An 8,355-nucleotide genomic window follows, 5' to 3' on the forward strand; every position below is an offset into this window, starting at 1 on the left:
AATGACAGAGAATTAGCTTGAAGCAATGTCCAAAATATAAATTTTCTCCTACAATGGGTCATTTAGAAAGCCTCAAGAAGAAAAAAAAAAAAATAGCAAACTACCAGTCCTAGAAAAAGAAGAGATTTTATTATTTTGTGACAAATGCTATAAATACTTTATTTAAACCCTAACAACCCATGAAAGGAAGTGTTCTTATCACATAATATGTATGAGGAAAATGAAACACATATAAGTAAAAAACTTGTCCAAAGTCACTCATCTTGTGAGTGGAAAATCTTGATCCAAGTAAATGGACATTCACATCAGGTTGCCTCTGCTGAATATTTCCAATTAACAGATTTTCTGGATAATTAGAAATGCTACCTATTTCCATAAAAATACATTCACTATCTGTTGATCACAGTTTTACAGGGCACCTGGGTGGCTCAGATGGTTAAGCGTCTGCCTTCGGCTCAGGTCATGATCCCAGGGTCCTGGGATCGAGTCCCGCATCGGGCTCTCTGCTCCTTGGGAGCCTGCTTCTCCCTCTGCCTCTCTCTCTCTGTCTCTCATGAATAAATAAATAAAATCTTTAAAAAAAAAAAAAAAAGAATCTGTTGATCACAGTTTTACAAATGAAGGAAGAAATTTCATTTGTTCTTGTATATGATAGTGCCTTGGCTTTGGGGACATGTTTTATAACACAAATTTAAAATGAATCAAAGGTCAGATATTCAAAACGAGGGATCACGAATGATATTTGAATAATATAACTGTAATTAAAAATATTATTAAAGGCATTTCTGCTTCTAGTAGAGTAGATAAAATAATTTGGACCAACCTCTCAGGAGAATATCTAGAGAAGCTGGGGGAAAACTCATGTATTCTGAAAATGCTGGAGGGTGGGAAAAGAGAGTTAAAATTTATCAGACCAGAATTTGGGAAAGGATAGAGCTCCAGTGAGGTAAGCCTGGAATTTGGGGTTGACTTTCCCCTCTAATTATGCCACTCAAGACAGGAGAGCCAAAGTACTCAGAGGTGAATTAAGCACTTTGACAGTCTGGCGTAGACCAAGAGATGGGGATTGGAATCCAGAAACCTCCAAAGAAGAGGAATTGGATGACTTCTCATTTATTAGGTGAAAAGAGCCCCACCCTGGAGTAAAAGTGAGCTCTATGTAAAAAGGTCTTTCCAGGAATTGGAGCCCAGATCCAACGAATCTCGTGCCTCAGATGGATTGAGGCAATCCCAGATTTCTAGTGCTCCATTGCAGCTCAGAGAAGGAAAACAAAAAGACTTTGAAACAAGATGACATGTTTGGAACATGACAGCATATGTGGTCTCAAATTATTTCTCCAAACAACTTTTCAAACACATAATCTGGGGCGCCTGGGTGGCTCAGTCGGTTAAGCGTCTGACTCTTGATTTTGGCTCAGGTCGTGATCTCAGGGTTATGAGATCAAGCCCAGGATCAGGCTCCACACTGGGCATGGAGCCTGATTAAAATTCTTTCTCTCCCTCTCACTCTGCCCCTCCCTCCCACTTGTGCACATTCTCTCTCTCTCTCTCAAAAAAAAAAAAAACAACAAAAAAAAACCCCCAAATAATAATAATAATCAAATTATCCTAACATAACAAGATAAATGAGGAGACAAAACAGCATGATTGAAAGCCAACAGCAAAAACAAAACCTAGTGCGGTGGTCTGAATGTTTGTGTCCTCCCAAAATTCTTACATTGAAATCCAAACCTACAGAGGTGATGGTAATAGTAGGTATGGCCTTGGGAGGTGATTACCTATCATGAGAATGGAACCTTCATTGATGGGATTAGTGCCTTCATAAAGGAGGCCCCACAGAGCTCCTGAGCCCTTATCTACACATGAATTTACAGGGAGAAGTCTGCAACCAGGAAGAGGGCCCTCACACAACCATGCTGACCTTCCAGTCTTGGACTCCCAGCATCCAGAACTACGAGAAATAAATTTGTCTATAAGCCATGCAGCCTGTGTTATTTTGTTATAGCAGCCCAAATGGTTTAAGACATGTAAAAACAGACCAACAGAGGCTCCAAATATCAGAAACAAATTTTGAAATAATTATACTGTGTATGAGGTGATGATAGCCAGAATTAAAATTTTCAGGAGAAAATTGCTAACTATATATAAAAAAAAAAAAAACAAGAAAATTGCTAACTATAAAAAATGCACAGAAATTTTAGAAGTGAAAAATAACTGTAATGAGGAACTCAGTGGGTGGTTTAAGAATAAATTAAAAGCAGCTGAAAAGGAATTTTAGTGTAAGAGCTAAGGTATCTTGAATGATGCACAAAGAGAAAAAGGGGAGAAAACTGCAGGAGACATGGAGGACGGGGTAAGAATGGTTAACATAACTGTAGTTGGAATCCTAAAGGACGAAGAGAAATGGAAGGAACAATTTGAAGACATGATGAAAGTTCCTGAAAGAACTATTAATAGTAGAGCTTAACATCGGGAAGAAAAACACCTCTTCAGAAGGAATACACAGGATCTCAGATGGAAGATCGGAGGTGTCAGGTGGTAAGAAGACAAACAAAAATGGTAAAAATGAGGGTAATCTAAACAGAGTGGGATGGCATGGAAATGATCATGGATGGTTTATATTTCATAATTTACTTATATATAATTTAATACATAGTTATATAATAAATATATACATATTTATTTACGATGACTGAGTTAAAAAGCACAGAAGTTGGAAGGTGGGTATGTTCTAAGGAACTGTCTGAGAGAGAGAGAAAATACAAATACATGTATAGAAACTGTTAGGGATTAGGCGAATCATTTTCTCCCAACCTCTCCCCATTCGAAACAGTTCAGTCCAAAGCCATTTGATGGAGATAAGCAAGTATCTGCTAGAGCTTAGGACAAGTATCAGAGTTAAAGGGAATCATATTATAAGAAGGGGGCTTACTAAAATATGTACTTTTGTTTGAAATTCTCTGGTGAATTATTGTAAAAATGTACAGAGAAGATGATGAACACTTAAATACCCAGTTTCCTCAGACTAAATGCCCAATTTCTCTTAGTCACCAAAATCACAATTATAAAAACCTAAGAGACCATTAAGGCAAAGCCTGTATGGGATTTGGTATAAATATGACACACTGACTAAAATGTGCCTGTATTTTATTAAAAAGATCTATAGATCTTGGGGCGCCAGGGTGGATCGGTCAGTTGAGTGTAGAGCTCTTAATTTTGGCTCAGGTTATGATCTCAGGGTCCTGGGATGGAGACCCATGTCAGGCTCCGCAATCAGCAGGAAGTCTGCTTAAGGATTCTCTCTGCCTCTACTCTTCCCCCCACTTGCTCGCTCTCTCTAAAATAAATCTTTTTTTTAAAAGTCATCTGATGGAGAAGTCACTTAAAAAAATCTGTAGATCTTACAGTAACAAGGATCTTGGGGTTAGCATCCCAAGAAGGCAGCATCCCTCAGGTATGAAATCATGCTAGCCCTCTTGCCCCAGGATATAAATGGGCACAGTAACCAATTTTTTAAGTGTGCACTTAAGAATGCCTCCCTGCCAAGAAGTATCAACTTCAAAAGAACTCTTATTTTAGAAACACATGTCACAGATTGCTAATAGAAGGACTTTTTATGACAGCTTATTCGATGTCAGCCAGTCACATGTGGCTTTATTATGAGGGATGCCTGTCTATTTTGCGGCACTAGCCTGAAAATCTTAAAGATGTTTATGACACTGTGAGTCATCTCCATGCCATCCATGGAGATGAGGATGAACTCTCAATGTTTTCCTCATTGCTGATGAGTATTTAAAGGATATTTAAATGAAGTTATGTTTGGTTATGTTTCTTGCTTTTGAAATATTATCCTAAGTTATGAAAAGCGTTCTTGGAATAAAATCTATTACAGTTTTCTCAGTATGTTGACAGATACTCATTTTAAAGAAAGATGTTCAAAAGAAAGACATCACACATTCAGGTAATGCTGCTCAGCAGAGGGGACACATCTGGGCTGCAGTATAACCTGAACTCTGCTTCCAGTCTGTGCATGCATGGAGCCCAGGGAGCATCTGCCTAATTCACACTGTGTCACCCTGCAGGTTAGTCTTGGCTCCTGATTGTCCCTCAAATGTGCGTTTGCACTGACTCGGCTCACACGAGTATGGATGATCCATGGAGGTGTGAGCCTTTCTTCAGTCCCTGAAAGGGCTGTCCAGCCCACCTCCTTCTGCCGTGCTTCTTCGGGAAGGACGACACAATGGAGGCCCACTAGTTCTAATTTTCTGCCCACTCGGGAGACATGGCAATTTTTACATGCCCTCAAATTCCACTTTGAGGGTATGGGAAACTTAGGGTGTTTTCTCTAGAACTCTTGCCTGGCAGTAACTTGTTTCTCTAAATAACTTTCTGTCTTAATTTTACCTGCAGCCCCAAAAGGTTAAAAACAAACAGTCTTTAGCAGCTATGTGCACCCTTCAAAACCAAGTGCCTTACCCAGTTTTAAGGCTTGTAGAAGTAAACAAACCGCCACTTCTGTAATGCTACCCCGAATCAACATATGAAAGAATGGAGTTTGGAGAAACTTGGAGAATGTCTTAGCAGAGGTGTGTTGGAATGCTAAGGAATTTCCCCTCCCTGGCTCCCTCAGAGGCCTCCTTACTTCAAACCCAGTGATAGAGGCTTCGGGGAGATCATCCAGGGAATACTCCCCTGATACATGGGGGGGGGGGGGGTTGGACATCTTTCTAGATTCTGATTCCATGCAACTGACTCCCCACCATCATGACATGACACCATGCATCACTATTGAAAGAAAGGTGGTCCCAAGAGGAGATGAAAATAACATGGAAGTTGACCTTGCCAACAATAATTAGAGTAGGATATGACAAATGCTCTAATAAAGGCACCAAGCCCCGAGTTAAAGAGAGAGGAATGATCAGTTCTGCTTGTAGGCGTCTGTGAAAACCCATGACAAGGTGTGGGCAGAATGATGGAAGGTGAAGTGGAGTTACCCAGCAAACTGGAGAAGATCTGAGCAGAAGCAATCGGTGCTGCTTCTGATGAGAGAGAGAGCCCAAGCTTGCTTCGATAATGGCAGGAGGCTGGAGACTGATGAAGTATAGGGAGCGTGGGTGCCAAAGGGCGTGATCAAAGATGGGTAGGAGGGGACGCCTGGGTGGCTCAGTCAGTTAAGCATCTGACTCTTGGTTTCGGCTCAGGTCATGATCTCAGGGTCATGCTCTCAGGGTCCTGAAATCGAGCCCCACCTTGAGCCCCACACTCAGTGGGGAGTCTGCTTGAGATTCTTTTCCCCTGTTCCTTCCGCAGCTCGCTCGCTTGCTCGCTCTCCCTAAAATTAATTAATTAATTAGTTAATTAATTAAGTCTTAAAAAAAAAAGAAGATGGGCAGGAGAAGCAGAAAGGAGAGAAATGGAGAGCTTGAAGACAGTGTGAGTGGAGATTTGTTTTTTCCTATGATTTAAATGTGAAATGATAATTCAATCTGCTGCTGAGACTGTGTGACAATTAACAGTAAAATGTACATTGCCAGCTAAACACCTTTTGACTCTTAAAACAAGCTCTTATTAGGCAAGGAAACGTAAATCACGCTCTGTACCTGAAATGATACCAGAGAGAATCTTAAATTCTGTGGTTTAGTTTTTTCTTGATATCACCTATGTTCACAGAGTGGAGCAGTGGGTCTGCTGCAGGTATGGCTTGAGTAATATCTTTCTTCTTTGTGTGTGTTTAAAGATTTACTTATTTATTTGAGAGAGAGACACACACACATATGCACACACACATGTGCAAGGGGGAGGGGCAAATGGAGAGGGAGAGAAATTCCCAAGCAGACTCCTCCTGAGCTTGGATCCCCCCAAGGGGCTCTCACAACCCCAAGATCACAGGCTGACACCAAGAGTCGGATGCTTAAATAGGCGCCCCTTGAGTAATACATATTTTTGCTCAAAGGTATTTTCACCTAATATCTCTGAGAAACTGTAGTGGAGAAATACAGGAATATTTTATTTCTTCTTGAGCTGATTGTTTTAGAGTATTAAAATGCCTTAAAATGTAGGGTTTTTTCCCCTGGTAATTTAAGTCACTAGATGCCAAGTAACAGCTTTCATAGATGAGATTTTAAAAAATTTGTCAAATACTTAAAGATTTTACTGCTTTACAGAAGAGGAAATTGAGGATGGACTAGGTGATCTCCCCCACTGTGTTTCCTTTTAATTATAGAAAAATAATCAAACTTCTTTAAACTTACTGGAAAATACCTTAAATTCTTCCAAGACATCCAAATCCATGGTCACTTCACTTTGTTTAAATAATCTTTGCCTCTAATTTTAAGTGTTAGAGTTGATTTTGTTGGAATTTGCCCTTGAGGCTACTCTCAAGTAACCACTTCCACAAACATTCTTTTCAAACTGTCACATCTAAAGAAGATCCTTCAGTCCTCTCATTTATAATCAGGTGCCTCCCCTCTCAGTGTGAGTTTAAGCAAGAGCAGAGGGCATGCCAGGAAAACTGCAGCTGAACTGAATACTGATGAGGTGATAACTTCAAAGAAGATGTCGCTCCGCTCACGCCAGGTTGGCAGCTGTAAGACAGGGAACTCAAGTGCTTTGTGCCTCGATGATTATATCCTTTGTGACTGGAGAATAGACTTAACACAGGGATTCCTCAGTTAGGTCCTCTTTCTCTTAATAAGAGATGTCGAAGAAACTGTGGTATCTGATCTCAGAAATCTCAGGACACCATTTATTAATAGAACTCTGTTGACGTTTTGAAACTTTTGTGATTTGAAGGCTTGTCACTTTGTCTTTCAGGCACCTTTTTATCAAGCTACATATAATGTCTTTCGCTAATATGTAGGCTGAGTGGTGGATGTATTGTCCCCTGCCTCTGGTAAGACTCCGGAGTCAGAGCAAATGGGGGGGGGGGGGGCAGGGCAGACTGGTTTCCCAAGATCTTTGTGGGCTCTCATGCCCCCACTGTTCCTCTTGTTGAGTGTAATTTCGACTATGCATCCAAGTCAGCAGGTAAATCCCTGGCTCATGACGCATAAACTTTTCTGTCCTTTCTCTAAAAGAGAAAAATAAATTGAAACAATCAATTATAGTCATATTTTAGTAATTTAAGACTATTATAACCCACAGTCCATGACATCATATAAACTCTATCATAGCAATGAAAGTACATTGTTTAGAACAGAATATTCTCTGGCACAAAAGCAATAACTTAAAGCATCCAGTCCTACTGCAAGTAGATCAGAAGATAGGCTACAAGCTGAAAAAGACATGTGTTTCATTAAAACCCTAAAATCTTTCAATATATTCTAGCTGTAATTTTTACAGTTGGAAATACTTATTTAATATAAGCATATATAATAGACTATAGTTTGAGTATGCATTAAAGTCACTCATTAAATTTTAGTGAACTGTCAAGGCTTATTAATGTTACATTTTCAGATTTCTAAGGAAGTCCTCTCATTCACTTTCATTAAAACGAATTTGGCTGAACATTGTTTCAAAGTGATATTGATAGTTAATGGGGATTAGTGCTTTTCATTTCAACTTACTCTGATAAGCTGAGTCAAAATACATGGACTAAAGTGTTATTCTTAGAAACGCAAGTCCATAAATTGGGCTCAGTGAATATTACTTACCATTTAGCCTAACCAAGAACACTAGCATGTACCAAGTGTCACGTGCTCAAAAATTAATTCAAATCTATAAAAAGTCCCATTTTGCTGATTCAGTCTCCTCTCCCCAGTACTATGACTTTATGAAATATTTACTATTTTGTCTCCTTAATAGAAAAATAAAATCAAAGGAAATATTTTTACTAGAGTCCTAACCACAGAAGTTCTCATAAAGACTCAAATGTCATAGTCTCTTATTTCCTTGGCTTACTTCCCTTGGGGTAAAGGTTTGGATTTAATTAGCATATCATTAAAGGACTGCCATGTACCAGGCTTTGGTTTACGTACTCTCACACACGTAATCTCATTTCATTTTTAAAGGCAAAAAAAAAACCCTCTCCGTGGCATTAATAAGAGGGGAACTTGTTGGGATTTTGGAAACCACTGAAGCCCTGGTTTAGGTTATCTGAAATGTGAGCAAATACATTTTCATGGATTGTGTTTTCGGCAAGATGTTGGCCTGATTATTTGCATAGGCAGAGTTGCCATGCTTCCTGAAACAAAGTGAATTTGTTTCACATCTGTTCTGTGTCCACAGTACTTTACATTATCTTGATCTAATGGACATTTGTTTTGCTTACTCTCCGGCTGTAACCCTCGAGTCTGCTTAGTCTTGCTTCAGGTTTATCCTAGATGCTTCTGCGATTTCTCCAGAAACGGTAAAAAA

Source organism: Mirounga leonina, unplaced genomic scaffold (genome assembly GCF_011800145.1).
Source record: "Mirounga leonina isolate KUSES-001 unplaced genomic scaffold, KU_Mleo_1.0 Mir_168, whole genome shotgun sequence".
Taxonomy (NCBI): Eukaryota; Metazoa; Chordata; class Mammalia; order Carnivora; family Phocidae; genus Mirounga; species Mirounga leonina.